General features: G+C 45.2%; 1 protein-coding gene across 1 annotated transcript in view; it reads left to right on the forward strand.

Annotated features, from left to right (window-relative positions):
- Positions 1-16455, forward strand: part of MED12L (mediator complex subunit 12L) — a 393053-nt gene that overhangs the window by 446 nt on the left and 376152 nt on the right. The gene's annotated exons all lie outside the window — the stretch shown is intronic.

A 16455-nucleotide genomic window follows, 5' to 3' on the forward strand; every position in this document is an offset into this window, starting at 1 on the left:
GCTCGTTCTCCCGGTGCCGGGTCGCTTCCCGGTTACCCGGCCTTGCACGGCGCTGCTGGGTGCTTCACGGGCTGCTTCTCGCCGGAACCCTCCTGCTCATTCTTCCCTGCCTCTGCCTGCTTTATTTTTCTACTCGCCGCTTTGGTAAATCCTCGTAAACTTTCTGAAAAATGTTGGTATGCAGTGTATCCAAAACTGAGGTCTTGCGTTTTGCGCCAGTTGAACAGGGACGGGGGCGGGATGGGGGGTGGTTCTCTTCAGATTTTCCAGTTTGAAATAGAAGTCATTTTCGGTGAGGTGATAAATATTTAGCTCTCTGAATGCACCTCTGTATCCCATCTCCCTTCTAAAAATCAGTGTTAAGGAGAAACACTGATTTTGGTCCCTAGAGGCGATTGGCTTAATTGCTGGAGGCTGTTTTGTATATGTAAAAGGAGGCGAGTTACCTTGGTAGGGATTAGATTCCAGGGTTGCTTATTTCTTTGAATGAAATTAATTGGAGAAACCTTGACTCTTGCACCAGGTACACGGCTTCAATGGCTAGTGTAACCATGACATTTTATAGCTATGTGAGTGTTTGTCAGGAGTTAACAAGTAATTATGTAACAACTCTCCAGTTATAATGATCACCCTTGGCTACACAATCTGTCCAGGGACTTGCCTTTTTTTTTTTTTCTCCCCTTAATACAGATCACCTGCTACCCAGCTGTGCCTCTAGAATTTGCCAGCTGTAGCCCACCCATCCTCTGTATTCTTCAGCTCAACACCAGCTGACCGCATTTCAGAACTTATCTTCTGGCAATCTAAAAGCCTTCTATTAAAAGTTATGGGTCCACTGATGCACAGGGCTTTGTAAATAAGGCATGGAGGGATCCTTCAGACTTGCGTTTTGGGAAGTGTATCTATTTTATTAGTAGAGGAAGAATGTTGGTTCTGGCTAAATTCTTTTGCTCATAACTATATCAGAGAAATAAAGGCCGACAATTCCTGTTAGAGGTTTAACACGTTAGGTAGGCTTGAACATCCGTGAAGTCATTCAGACTGAAGCTGGGAAAGTTGTGCAGGTGGTTTTCTTCAGAGCCTTTACTGGGAGGCGTTTGATTGGATTTTGTAGATTTCTTCCCCACTCATTTCCCTACCCTGCTACACCTATTGATGAATTAATTGTTAGGATTGGAAATAAAGGAGATACTGAGGACCAAGTGTGAAGAATGTTCGTAACTTACAAACAACTAGCTAGCAAGTCTTAAAATTCTCCTATGGACTGGGATGTTCCTTGGCTGATTTTTATCATCTTGTAATTAATCTTTCCAGAGGGCAGCATAATTGATTGCAGCCGCCCGGTTATGGGATTATGGGTTGGTGTGCCGTGTGGATTCGGTTAGCATTTATTCTTCAGGTCAACACTCATCTCAGAATCGGGGCTTTTATGATTCTGGAAAGAATAATGATGGATTTCTGGGTCTTGTAATATCTTACGGAATTCTAAAACTGGAAGGTATCTTAGAGGCTAATTTTTATAACTTTTTTTTGATGAAATGAAATTGAGAATCAGGGAGACTTAATTGACTTAACCAAGGTGTGTGGTGAGTAAGCTGAGGAATTGGACCATCAAATGAGTATTTATGTCAAAACCAATATTGCGCCGAGGATGATTTATGCTAAATTATGTTGCTGTGATGTTACTCACTTCCCTCAAGCCAACTAATGTTTTCTCTCTCTCAAGCAGTCAGTTGTGTGTGGCTGTAGCCAGATTTGGGTGCAATATGGAACAGGTGCTTGGCTCTTCTTGGGTGGTTGTGAGCAGTTCCCTAAGCTTTAGTTATTTATGTACTACCTCCCTCAAGATTTCTACCCTATCCCTGCACTACCTGTATTTTTATCCCAATGTTTTCTATACTTTAACTTAAAAAAAAACTTTTTGTGTTTCCTAGGTAGTAATGCACACGAAGTCATGAAGTTACTGCTATATGTGTGTATACAATAACACTTACACCGGGTCACGTCTACTTTTTTTTAGAATCACATACATACAAAAACACATGAGGGGTCTTCGAGAAGTTTGTGAAAGATGTGTATTATGAAAAAGCTGTGCATGGGTTTCAAAAATTTTGGCACCGGAATAAACTCATCCTTTAATTCCATTTTTCCATACACTTGATTATTTTTTTTGAATCATGATAGAGTGCTTGAGTGTATGTGTAAGAGTGTACAAGAGAGAGTGAGAGAGATGCACACCCTCTACAAGATCTGGACATGCTGTGAGCCTCTTCCTCGAGTCCTTTGGTCTGATAGATCTTGGGCAGGATTTTGGACAATTGTATATGTGCTGTGTGTGTCAGGCTGACCTGACCGTTCCCAGGTTTCTAACCACAACTGGCCACGTGGGATCTGGCTTCTCTCGTTTGGCACCGGAATAAACTCATCCTTTAATTCCATTTTTCCATACACTTGATTATTTTTTTTGAATCATGATAGAGTGCTTGAGTGTATGTGTAAGAGTGTACAAGAGAGAGTGAGAGAGATGCACACCCTCTACAAGATCTGGACATGCTGTGAGCCTCTTCCTCGAGTCCTTTGGTCTGATAGATCTTGGGCAGGATTTTGGACAATTGTATATGTGCTGTGTGTGTCAGGCTGACCTGACCGTTCCCAGGTTTCTAACCACAACTGGCCACGTGGGATCTGGCTTCTCTCTCTCTCTCTTTTTTTTTTTAAAGAATTATTTTATTTAACTTTATTTTAATTGGACCAGAGAGGGAGAGAGAGAGAGAGAGAAAGTGAGAAAGCAAGCTACTAGGTCTGGGACTTGAACCGTGGTTGACCATGTTGGAGTCCCTCGCCCATAACCTCCAACACCCCCACACCATCTGCTGGCCCCGGATCTGGTTTTTCTTGAGCAGCGCGTTACCGCTGTGCTGCAGATGGAGCTGGGCCCTCCATGAACTTTTTGAAGTCCTCTCGTACATATTACAATCAAACTATAACTTTAAAAAGGTCATCTGTGTATTTGAAACTATACGTCGTCAGAGATAGGTATCCAGTGTGGTGGGAAATGCCAAGTTAAGAGCGGCAGTGCGTGCTTCCAAGTTGAGTAGACCTGGGTTCAGATTTTGGTTTAGGATTTTTGCAGTTGTGTGCTCCTTGGACAAATTGCGTGTCTTTTCAGTTTTGTAAATTGTGCTCTTCAGAACAGAGTTTGAACCAATGTTTGTGTGAGGAGAAGCCCTCCTCCTGGTAGCAGCCATTGTCGTCACTGTAGAAGTTTTTATTGTTGTTAACCTGTGCTAACAGTGTTTTGCAAGATGGAACCCTCGAATGTGGAGAGGGGCTGGCGGTGGGGCTTGAAGCTTTACCTCGCTCAGCTGACTCAGTGTGCCTATAGGACTTTAGTTATGGTGTTATAATACTTAGTGCTGTGGAAACAGACTATCCTCAAGCCTGCACAACAGTATTTTAAAAAAAAAAACTAGAGTTTTTTCTGCCTTTCGCTTCCGCTGCATCACCCGTCAGTGTCCACGCATCCACCAGTGCACTGCTGCAGTCCAGTTCCAAGAAACGTCACGAATCCATCCAGTGCTCCCAGTTTCACCAATATGGCTCCACCAGTACGAAGCTTATACTTAGTTGCTTTTCCGCCTTCAGGCTGACTTTTCTCTACCTTGGGGCTCCTGCATAGGCTGCCTGAGCACCTGTCTGCCTGCCTGCCCCCACCATCAACATGCAACCCTACTCTTCTCACCTTAGCCTGTGGTTAGGAAGGTGGACCATGGAACTGCTTCTGCCTGGGTTGGATTCCTGGCCTTCCTGTTTTGCATACACTTTATTCTTTCTGTTCTCAGTTTCATTTTTAGTAGACGGGGAGTGATACTGTTAGGTTATCGGGAAAATTGTGATGTGTTTTTCTGTGCAAAAATGCATCATGACTTTCTCGACACCCCAATACTGACCACATAAGGCTGTTGGAAGATGACATGTATGGTGTCTGTAAAGTGTTTAGAATAGAATCTAGTATAAATTCGGCCCCCCAAATATGGGCTGTCAGGAGCTACTCTTAGGGCTTACCTCTTCTTTTTCATTCTGGTCTTAGCCCAACAACCTCCAAAGGCCTTTCTGGCATAGCAGTAATAACTATGAATCTGTTTGCATCCTGCCGTATCCTGCTGGTGGGTCAGTACCAGAAGAGTAGGGATAAGGTCCGTTTTAGGCACCTCAAGTACCTGGCCCCTCGTGCAGTTAGTTCCTGGGATGCTGAGGGCACAAATACTTGTTGGACTGTCTGAATGAAGGTGGGACAGGGCTGGCCCATGGCACAGTGGTTAAACTCTGCAGTGGGAGCTCGATCCCCTGTGGCCGCCTGCCCCAGGGGCTTCAAGGACAGGTTGGGCATATGTGTCTGCATGCCCCAAATCCTGATAGCATGGAGAAGGGGGGAAAGAGGCTTGGGGTGTGACAAATATCCCTTTTGAGGGGAGAGTGCTTTCTCTCTCTTCCTTTTTCTCTGGTGAGTGAAAGCATTGTCTAGCAATAAAACCAATAAATAAGTGAAGTATGATGCATGAATAAAGACAAAAAAAGGAAACCTGGCAGCTAAGAGATGTTGGGGAAGTCTCAGTTAGCAGTTAAAGTACCTTTTGCATCTGCCTGGGAGGCTTCCAGGCTGAAAGTGAAATTAGGCCCGAGAAGTCGGAAGGAAGGGGAATTTTACCCAGAGACAGGAGCAGCCTAAACACTTGAACAGAAAAGCTATTCAGGAGATCAAATTTGTTAGCAACATGGGTTGGGGCAGTAGTGAGATTTCTAGACATCAGGAGCCACTGAGTCCCACTGGCAGGGTCTGGAGGAAGGTGTGCAGGGCAGGAGCTGCCTGAGGCCAACTCAGAATGACTTCAGAGAGTTGGTGGTGAGCCTAGTAGCCCAGAGCAGTGGTGCTTCAAACCTGGATCACTTCAAGGGCCTGTTAGAAACACGTTTCTGGTGGGACCAGCAGTTGGCAGAATGGTTATGTCTCTGGACTCCCATGTAGTCAACCGTGTTTCAAGTCCCAAACCCAGTGGCTTAAACTCACACCGGATGTGTATGCATGTGTACCCAAGATCCTGAGAGCAGAATGGAGGAGAAGGGATTGCTGTGTGGCCATCCCCCCTTGGGGGTTGATTTCTCACTTTCTACCTCTCTGTCACTCCCTGTCTTTCTGGTGAGTGCATGTGCTCTATGGCAGAAACCTCTCCCCCACCTCCAAAAAAAAAAAAAAAGAAAAAAACCCCCACATTTCTGGCTTTTGCAGATTCAGTAGTTCTGTGGTGAGGCCCCAAGATATGCATTCCTAACAAGATTCTAGATGATCTAATGCTGCTGGTCCAGGGCCCCACGTTTGAGAGCTTGAACTGAGAAGACTAAAGAATCTTGCTTGAGGCAGATGTGTCTGAATTAGCCATCTGTGCACGGCTGAAGCTGCAGTGGTTTGGTTTAGCAGTCCACTTAACTAGGGCTTTGGTGCGCTTTTCCCAAAAGTTGTGCCTTCTCTTAGATCTGAGGGAATGAGTCCAAAAGTCTCGGTTCCCTTCGAGTGGCTTTCCATTACACCTGGAATACAGTCCTTCACCCTGGCCGTCAAGGCCCTACCAGTCTGGCCTTTGTGGGCCTCCACCCCCGCTGCCCACAGTCAAGACAGTCTGGCTCTGAGTTCTGGCTCCACCACTACTGCCTGTTTGACTCCGATTCCTCGCTCGTGGAATGCAGTCCCCAGCTGTTCCTACTTCATGGGGATGCTGGGGAGATAGAATGAACGAATAAATGTGAAGTACTCTGAACTGTGCTTGACACACAGACGGCACTCAGTACCGGTCAGCTACTGTTTGCTGACCCCTGGGAAAGGATCCTAGGGCCTCCCACTGCAGTTGTATAAAAGCAACATCCATAAGACCCTGCCCTTGTTAACTGGGGTCTCCAGGTGCCCCTTCCAACTCTTTCTCCCCATCCCTGGCCACGCAGTGGGACAACCGGCTGCCTCTCAGTTTTCTCACAGGCTCAGCCCCTTCGTGTCTAGGTTTCTGTCCCTTGCTCTCCTCTGCAGTTATGTTTCCTGTCATTTGGTTCCTAGTTCAGAGACACTCTGCAAGGAGGCCTTCTTTGCAGCCCATCAGCCCTCTGTGTTAACATGTTTTGTTACTATCAAAAATGCCAAAAATGCCAGTGCGATTATTAGGATGCTTGTTCTCCTGTCCATAGTGTGCCTTCCACATTGGAATGTAAGCTGCATGAAAGCAGGACCTTGTTTGTGGTGTTCACGATTCTGAACTGCCTAGTGCCTGGAGTTGGATTACTCAGTAAATACTTAATGAAGAAATTAACAAAATGAAAAATTTTTTTTTTTGAGAGGTTTTTGCTATAGAGCGCGTGTGCTTGCCAAGAAGACAGAGACAGACAGAAAGTGAGAAATCACCCCCCAGGGGGGATGGTCACACCACAATCCCTTCTCCTCCATTCTCCTCGGGATCTTGGGCACGCACACACACGCACACAGCGTGAGTTTAAGCCACCGGGTCCGGGACTTGAACCTTGGTCGACTACGTGGGAGTCCAGCAACATAGTCATTACGCTAACTGCTGGTTCCAAAATGAAGAATTTTTTATTTCTACAGGACATGTGTGCTCACCAGGGAGAAACAGAGAGAGGAAGAGAGCAAAAGCGCCCCTCATTAGGGCACGGTCACACTGAAATCACTTTTCCTCCATTTCTTAATCCCATGAAGATTTTGGACATGCTCTTGCATTTGTGCACAAACACACATGCCTGGTATGTTTTTCATACTGCTGGGATTACAACTTGAACTTTGGTTGGCCATATGGAATTCACCTTCCCTTAACCACCAGGCCATGGATCTAGCCCCTAAAATGCAGAACTCTTAATGATCAGTTATATTTTTAAGATTTAACTTTCCTAGTACTTGTTTTATTTTGATGACTTCTGTTTTATTAGCATTTAAAAATTTTAAGATACGGGAACCAGCAGTTAGCGTAATGGCTATGTCGCTGGACTCCCATGTAGCCGACCGCGGTTCGTGTCCCGGACCTGGTGGCTTAAAACTCACGCCGGGCGCATGTGCATCGTGCCCAAGATCCTGAGAGGAGAATGGAGGAGAAGGGATTGCGGCGTGACCATCCCCCCTGGGGGGTGATTTCTCGCTTTCTGTCTCTATGTCTCTCTCTGTCTGTCTGGCGAGCGCATGCGCCCTACAGTGAAAATCTCTCCAAAAAAAAAAAATTTTTTTTTAAGATACATAAAGGCTTGTTTGGGAGATAGTTGGGAGGTAGCGTGGGGGAGGTAAAAATTTATATCTTTATAAAGGAGGGGCTGTTGATCAACTTGTATAGGAAGAGAGGACAGGTTGACCAGTTGCCTGGGGGACCAAAAATTGGAGAAGGTTAGGGAGATATTTGATTCCAGAAAGAGTCCAACCTGAGACTAATTGGCTAGCCTCAGGGTCTTGCTTCAGACCTTCTTGAATCTCAGTGTTCAGGAGAGGGAGACTTCTATATGTTTAACTCGTGCCTCAGGTGACTCTTGGAACAGAATCAGTGTAGGAAGCACTAGGTCAGAGGTTCTGTTTTATCCAGCTGCTCACAGAAGTGTTGCTATCCAAACTCTGCCCAGGGAGGAGGAACTTAACTGGTTATCATATTTCAGTCTGTTAACACCTGCAGCAGAATTCTCAAAGATGCTTGTTAAAAATGCAGATATAGGGGCCAGCAGGCAGAGTGGAGGTTAAGGCTGTGGAGTTTGAGGCCTGGACCTGGCAACTTGAAAATCACACCAGGTGCATGCATGTGCCCCAACTCCCTAGAGGAGACTGGAAGACGAGGGACCGTGGTGTGGCCATCCCCCATGGGGGATGATTTCTCACTTTCCCCCTCTCTCTGGTGAACACACACACACTATAGCAAAAACAACAACAAAAAAATGCAGATATAATGCCGCATTCCAACCTAGACTTGTTGAGTCAGAATCTCTGGAAGAAAGCTCAGGAATCTGCATTTTATACAAGCTTTTTAGGTGATTCTTAGGAAATCTGATTCTTAGGAAATTCTTAGACACTGAGAACAGTGTCTAAATTTGTGTCATTTGTAGAGAGCATTTTAAACTGGGCCATACTCCTATTTGCTGCCCCCTGTTTGGCATATTAGATAGAATCTTTTAGATAAACATACTATTTTAAGTATTAGTGACTATTGGTACTAAATAATGCAAATAAGTTTAGTCACTTTTTCCCTTGAGGCCCTATTCTTTTTTTTTTTTTTGGAGAGGTTTTTGCTATAGCGTACGTACGCTCGCCAAACGGAGAGAGACAGAAAGAGAGAAATTCACCCCCCCAGGGGGTATGGCCACACCGTAATCCCTTCTCCTCCGTTCTCCTCTCGGGATCTTGGGCATGCACGCAGACGCGCCCAGCGTGAGTTTTAAGCCACTGGGTCTGGGACGCGAACCGCGGTTGACTACGTGGGAGTCCAGTGACATAGCCATTACGCTAACTGCTGGTCCCAAGGCCCTGTTCTAATAACCATGGCTTCCAGCACAAGCTTGTTTCCATCAGCTGTGCATGGTTTAGAGCAGAATCGAATTCCATGCCTTGGTCTTGAAATATCCACAGCTCCCTCCTGTGAGCGGTTGGCTAAAATGGAGCACAAGGGAACAGGTATTACTTTGTCCCACAAAGCCATTCTTTGAACTTGTCAGGGCTGTGGGATTTTATTGGATGGTCAGCTCGGTTCTCACCTGGGCTCTTTTGGGGCTCTTATAAGGTTGTTAATTTGGGGTGTTTCCAAATGGCCATTAGCCTGTTGGCTGTTTCCCTTAGGCTGACACCTGAAGAGGTGAAATGTGAACTTGTAGGAAGTTGGAAGACCACGAACAGGTCTATAAGGTCAACTGTGCTGGGTGAACACCAGAAAGGAGAGGACGAAGGTGAACCAAGAGGTCAAGGATTTTAGTTGTGCCAGTGAGCCCTGTCACCCAAGGGTGAGTGCATGTGTGTTTGTGCACTGACCTGTGAAAAACAAACCAGTAGACACAGTAAGTGGAACTTGGAAACCCTAAGAATTGTGATTTACTTCTTCTGAAGTTCTCCTTTACTTTAATGAGGTTCTGAACCTTGGACTGAGACTTCTTGCGAGTCTAAGCAGGAATTGGAGAAGTTGAGGGAATTCACAGAGGAGTGAATATGATTAAAAAAAAATGGTTAAAGCCTCTAGTCTGAGAATTGAAGAAAGAAGGTGGTTGACTTAGTTTGGAGAACAGCTAAGGGTCTGAGTGGGGAAAGCTAGGTGAAGGGGAGAAATCTGAGGCACCCACCCCTACGTGCTCCTTCATGAGAGGGGAACATGCAGCACTCGGCCTCTTAATTGTCTTCAAATGATTTCTTTTTCTTTTTTTTTGAGAGTTTTTTTTGCTATAGGGTGCATGCACTCGCCAGACAGACAGAGACAGACATAGAGATAGAAAGCGAGAAATCACCCCCCAGGGGGGATGGTCACGCTGCAATCCCTTCTCCTCCATTCTCCTCTTGGGATCTTGGGCATGCACGCACACGCGCCCAGCGTGAGTTCTAAGCCACCGGGTCCAGGACACGAACCGCAGTCGACTATGTGGGAATCCGGCGACATAGCCATTACGCTAACTGCCGGTTCCCTTCAAATGATTTCTGAAGCTTGATGATGGTGACTGGGAGTTCGTTTTACTCTTCTGTTTCTCCGTCTTAGAAAGTTTACATAATAAGGAAAAATGTCATTAAGTTATAAAATACTATGCATTCCACTTAAAAATCGTGTCTACCTAATCAGGAAGAATTATCACTCACGTGTAGATCGTTGTTATCTCTGAGGGAAATGGGATTAAGGGTGATTTTTATTTTCTTTGTATCAATCCAATTCCAAGCTGTAACAGTAAATGTGCACTGTCATGACCGAATAAAGAGTAATAGGTAACTTTGGGTTTACAGGAATGGATCTTTGTTAGTTCCAAGACAAGCGAGGGCCTCCTGTGGGTGATATGTAGGCAGAGGGGTCTCCCAGGGTGTGGGCTCAGGCACTTACATCCCTGTGAGGCTGTCATGAGTGTTGAGGGCTGCAGTTAGGACTGGTATGAGCAGTCCAACCCTGCCACTTGCACTTCCCACCCAAACGCTTCCTGCTAGAAATGGACATAAATAAAGGAGCCCACCGTTCAGTTCCTTCACAACTTCTGATAGTGAGTCATTTCCTTCATCTCTAAACTAGGGAGAATAATACCAGAGAGAATAAGACCAGATTAGCTAGGCAGTTTTAGACGGAAAGCGTTATAAACTTATGTTATAAACTGGTTGACATCATGTTGGTAGGTTAAAACGGCTCTAGTGGGTATTTATACCCATGAAAATACCAAATGCTACAAATGAGTTTTGTTGTCTTTAATGAAAGCTGGTAACGTTTCCTGGTACGTCACTGGGTATGGTTGTATGTGGCAGACACTTTGTTCACTATTTCACCATCAATTTTATCCTGCCTTTCTTTCTTTCTTCTTTTTTTTTAAATTTTGCTTTCTACTAAAGATGTTTTTTTAAAAGCCATATCTTCTCCTAGTCTTCCTTGCAGCTTGAAGTAACCTATAACTTAGTTCTGGCCAAAGAGGCTTTTTTCTTTTTTATTGTCAGAGGGTGCCTGCACTTTCCAGAGAGAGATAGGATAGGGGTGAAGAGGAGAAAGCATCTCCACAGGGGTGTGGTTACACCATCCCTTCTCTTTTATTTCCCCATCCTGTTGGGTTATAGGGCAGGTATGCACCTGCTCCTGATATTTTGAAAGCTGCTGGGGATGAAAAGCATAGTTGACCATGTGGGATCTGGCTTTCTTAATGACTAGGCTACAGGGTCGGCCCCTGGCCAAAGAGATTTAATGGAAATGGCTTTATGGAAAAAAAAAATTTCCTGTGTTTAGGCAGAGGAGAATGGCCAGTGTTAATGCCCTGAAGGCTCCTTAGTCTCCTATCTTTGGAAAGGTAATGAGAGGAGATGATCGTTGGAGTTAGGGCACCTGTCTTCTGACCAAGACACAGTAAGCCTACTAGTCAAAAAGCCAGCAAAAAGAAGTCAGTGCAGTAGCTTTATTAAAACATTAAGTTACTGAGCTGACTTGGGGCCACTTGTGGTTAAATAGATGGCTACCTGGTTTAAGCCTCTGTTAGACCAGTTGTCAATTTCTTGCAGCCAAAAGCATTCTGTTGTCATGGTACTTTCCTTTTCTGTTTTGGCACCCCCCCCCTTTCCTTTTCCTCCAGAGACTATACATTCCTAGAACACCTGGCTTACTGCGGAGTACATAGCAAGTGACAAAGGGTGCCTGCATCTTGTCCATTAGGCACTAAATTCTGACCATGGACTATCAGAAGCTGTGGGGGAACTGAACAGTGGGCTCCTTTATTTATGCCCATTTCTGGCAGGAAGAGTTTGGGTGGGAAGGAGGAAGAGCCCTGTTGTGTTTTGCTTGGAGAGTGAGATATGCTGGGTCTGTACTGCTGTGGGATATGCCATGCACATTTAGAACTAGAAGGGCGCTTAGAGATGGGTTGTTCTAACTTTCTCTTAAAATACGATAGGAAATTGAGTCCCAGACAGGTTAAAGTGACTTGTCAAAGCTGATCTGGGTCAAGTATTTGTGTGCCCTGATTTGTTCTTGCGACTTGACTAGGCCTCCCCTCTGTAAACAACCTCCCCTTGGGTAAACACTCTCATGTTGCCTTGGCAATGAGAATTGGTGTGCATTTTAGGGCTCTCCCAGTGCCTCTGTGGGGCCTGTTCAGCTCACTGCTTGATCCTTTCAAAGCTCACCAGATCTTGTGTGGTGTTTTCTGGGCAGAGGATAGAATACTCCAGAAGCTCACACACTCTTCTCTCTCTCTCTCTCTCTTTGTGTATGTGAAGGCAGTCTCTCACTCAGTCAGTATCCTCCTGCCTAATCTCTCACGTACTTGGAACGACAGGGCATACTCCACTACACCCGGCTTTTTAGTGTGGGCTGGGAACTGAACCTGGGGCTCCCCGTGCCCTCATCCTGCCCAGCAGCAGTGGCAACCAGCATGTGCTACCGTGAGCATGTGGCCTTAGCCTTGTGTGTTTTTTGGAGGAAGGTCCCAATCTCTGGCCTCTGGGGTAGGTCTGATTTAGGCATCTGTATGTGTGTGTGCTGGGGTTCATTCCTTTCTGGGTCCATTTTCTTGGCTGGGGTACCCCCTTATTTATAGACAGCTCTCCTGAGAGGACACAGAAGCCATACCAGTTGCCCTGTTCTTGGGAGCAATACTTACATGACATTCTACATGCATAGATCCTCCTTCATTGTGCTGCTAAGCTGTGGCCCTGAGAAATGGAGAAAAAGTTTAACCATTAGGGTTTATTTTCTGTGTTTTGACAGAAACATCACTATATAGGGTACTTTAAACATTTGTGGGGAAAAAAATGGGGTTTATTTTGGTGTAAAAAATTCAAATCCATGCCTAGTTTTTTTTTTATACTCATTTTACATGAAGTTTTGGGAGACTGCATACATATGTGTGTTAACTAAATTCAGTCATAGTCGATGTTACTGGGCACTTTGCAGGCTTTTTGCCAGCTGTGGCTTCATGAGGATAGGACCTAGGATTTTTATTTCCTGCTATGTCCCTGGCTTTGAGCACAGTGCCTGGCCTGTGCTTAGGACTGGGAACTTCCTTTTGCAAATGAATTTAAGAATCAACAAATGCTAGGAGCTGAGACAGAGCCTTTAGTCTAGAGCAGTAGTTTACGCCTCTGGGTGTTTTCTCTTCACTTGGGCCATGGGCAGTGTCTGGAGACGTTTTGGGTTGTCATAATTGGGTGTGCGTGCTGTTACTAACTGGCATCCAGTGGGTAGAAGCTGGGGATGCGCTAACGTTCTGCTATGCACCCACACTCGACAGTCCCCATACCAAAGACTTATTCAGCCCCTGGTGTCAATAGAGAGGGATGGATCTGTAAATGAGGAATACAGTGTTTCTGCTGTTTTCTTGAGAGAGATGCACAAAGCTCTGTGAAGTAAGGACTGGCACACTTTCATTTATTAATTACTGGTTGGCACGTGCACACACCAGAGAAAGAGAGAGCAATCCCTGATGAGGTGTGATCATGCTGCAGTCCCTTCTCCTCCATTTCCCCATCCTTTCAAGATTCTGCTGGGCATGTATACACATGCACCCTGCTTCCTTTCCTTTTCCTTTTCTTTTCCTTTTCCTTTTGAGCTGGCAGAACTGGGACTCAAACCATGGTCAGCCATGTGGGATCTAGCTCTCTCATGCACTAAGCTATGTGGAGGGCCCAGGAGTGACCTGTTTTTAGATAGGACCTAATGGAGAAGAGTATTGAATCTGGTACTTGGATGTGTAGGAGTAGATGGGGCTAAGGATATGGAAAGTAATGAATTCCAGGGAGAGGAGCAGTCTGTCGAGAGAATCATAGCATACAGAGAAAGAAGGGGTGCCCTGGGCTGTAGGCCTCAGGCATGTTATGGCGTGTATTGGGGGGAGGGAAGGCTCGGTAGGTGTGGGAAAAAAATGGTTGGGTCAAGTCATGGGGCTCTTGTGTGCTGTGTTGAATGATTGGATATTATGATGGAGGTGATGGGCTTCCATTTAAGGGTGCTCAGGAAATATGAGGTCGTCATAAAAGTTATGATGTATTTTTCTGGTTTTCTGTGCAAAATGCATCATGACATCTGAATAACATTAAAATGACTAAGGGTCAGCTGTTAGGGGACAGTGGCTCTGAAGGTCACACTGAGGCAATGAGGTCGACTAGCGAGGTGGTCCCTGACATTCAGTATAAAGGTGGGCAGTATATTTTCAGTGGCTGTTGTAATAAATTACCACTTAACAAGTGGCTTAGAACAATGGAACTTGATTCTGGACTGCTTTTGGAGACCAGAAGTCTGAAACCACAGCACTGGCAGGTCGCACTCTCTGAAGCAACCAAGGGAGAATCCTTTCTCGCTTCTTTCCAACCCCGATGATTCCAGGTCTTTCCTGGCTTCTGTGACTTGCAACCACATCACTCTAAATTTTGTCTCCATTTTCGCATGTCCTCCTCTCCTGTGTCTGATTTCTTCTGGCTGTCACTTATGGCACTTGTCATTGGCTTATGGTAATTCAGGATGAGCCCCTCTACAACTTAATTACATTCGCAGAGACCCTTTTCCCAAATAAAGGGGCACATTCATAAGCTGCAGGGTGCGGTATGGATATCTGTGAGGGGGCTGATTTTTAGCTTAAGGAGCTTAGGAGGAAAGTGGAGGGGAGGGTTTATGAGAAAGGTTATTTAAATGGCAGAATTGACAAAGAGGTAGTGTGAGAGAAGAGAGAGCTGAGTACAAGAATATGCCAACGCTTCAGGTGCCAGACAGTGTCACAGCAGTGAGAGGTGATGCTCTCGGAGGCAGACTCACACAGGAGGGGTCTGGGTTCGTATCTGGAAACCTCCCTGGGTGCAGTGGTCATGTGCGTGCCCATGATCTCAGCCAGCTGGAGCTGGGGGTGGATCATGGCATCAAGATTCTGTTGGGGATGTCACATAGCTGTCACTTCCTTTCTCTCTCCCTCTCCTGCTCATGGAATAAATAATCTTAAAAAAAAAAAAGAAGTCGACATTTTTAGCTTCATCTAAGATTTATACTCTCAGAATCCGTTTATAATCTTAAGCATTGAGGGTCACATAGAGCTATTGTTTATGGAGGTTATCTCTCTTAATATGTACTGTATTAGAAATTAAAATGTAGAAATTTCAGAATTAGACATTGGTTTATTTAATAACAGTAATAAACTGGTTTCATGTTAAAAATGTGTTCATAAAATATAACTTAAAAGAAGCGAAGAGAGTGGCATTGTTTTACATTTCTGTTAATCTCTTTAATGTCTGGATTTTCATAGAGATTCACATTCAGTCTGTTTCAGTTAAAGAAGGTTATTTGGCCTGTCACAGATAAGTAGCTAAAAAGTTCTTGAGAACTTTGGAAGTCTCGTATTTGGCAAACGATTGGCTTAGACTGTTGGATAGGTTGTGTCGATGGTGGTCCCTCAATATGCCATGAGGAGCAAAAGGATTAAATGACATTGTTTAATTTGTTTTCTTAGAGTGAGGAATGAGGGTGAGGGGAGGAGAGAATTTGTTCATTTCTGAATGACTTGAGGAGCCTCTGGGAAATCCATGTTGGAATGTAGAGTCATGAAAGCTAGAAATTGGGATTTGGGTGTGATGTGTTCATGATAACTGAGTCATGGCTGTGATTAGCCATTGGAGGAGAGGGCTGAGCCTAAGACAGGAGACTTGCCAGGGCTGGTCAAGGAGCCTTCTGAGGGAGCTCAGAGGAGGTGCGTTGTTAGGGAGCCTGGTGTGGAATGGGAAGAGGCACAAAGGGAAGTTAATACTAGCTGAAGCTCCAGCCGTGTTCGTCTCCTAGTTTTCCTAGATCTGCTGGCTGGTTTGTCTCCCCAGGACCTTTGCACATGCGGTTCTTGCTGCCTGCATGCCTGTGGTCTCTATCACTACAAAATGCCTACCCCTCAGTGTCCAAAACAGTTTGTGTTTGATTTGATTATTGTTTTGTCCTTCCAACCCCTGAAAATTCTATGAAGCAGGAGCAATTTCTCTCTTATCCACCCACCCACTGAAAACCAAGTTAAGGAGAGAGTGGTTGGTATGTGATAGGCATTCTGTAAATACTTGTTGGTGGGAACTGGAAGCCCAACACTCATTATTAGCAAATAATTATTTAGAAATCTGCCAAGTCAAGACCTAGTACAAGGGATAGGGATGCCAGGAAGTTTAAGACATGGTTCTTACCCTTGAGAACTTTGGGTGGAGGGATGACAGTCCTGTGCAGAGTAGTGAAGTCATCAGAAAGGCTCACCGGTGGACCAGCAGGTGGTGTGGTGCTTAAGGCGCTGGACACTCCCACATGACCAACCACGGTTTGAGTCCCGGACCTGGTGGCTTGCTTTCTCACTTTCCCTCTATGTCTCTCTCTCTGTCTCTCTCTGGTCAAATTAAAATAAAGTGAATGAATAAATAAAATAAATAATTATTTTTTTAAAAAAAGGCTCACCATAGTGCAGAACAGCTGAGGGAGGGATCAGTTCTCTAGGGTGATTAGAAAAGTCTTTGGAAAGGGGGGTGCTTCCAGGTGGCAAGGCCAAGTGGGGAATCTGTAGAGGCAGAGAGTCTGAGCACAGAGGTGGGGCTGGATGTCACTTTTGGAGGAGTTAGCAGTTGTTCAGTAAAGCAAGAATCCGCAAACAAAACTGTTGGAGGGAGGAGTATCAGCCTTTAGGTTGGCCCTAGAACAGGGAAGGAATTGAGGACCCAGGAGAATGATAGCTTTTTTGGGGGGAGAGGGTGGTGTCTTCTTTTTAGTTGCCAGG

This window comes from Tupaia chinensis, unplaced genomic scaffold (assembly GCF_000334495.1).
Source record: "Tupaia chinensis unplaced genomic scaffold, TupChi_1.0 Scaffold000272_1, whole genome shotgun sequence".
Classification (NCBI taxonomy): domain Eukaryota; kingdom Metazoa; phylum Chordata; class Mammalia; order Scandentia; family Tupaiidae; genus Tupaia; species Tupaia belangeri.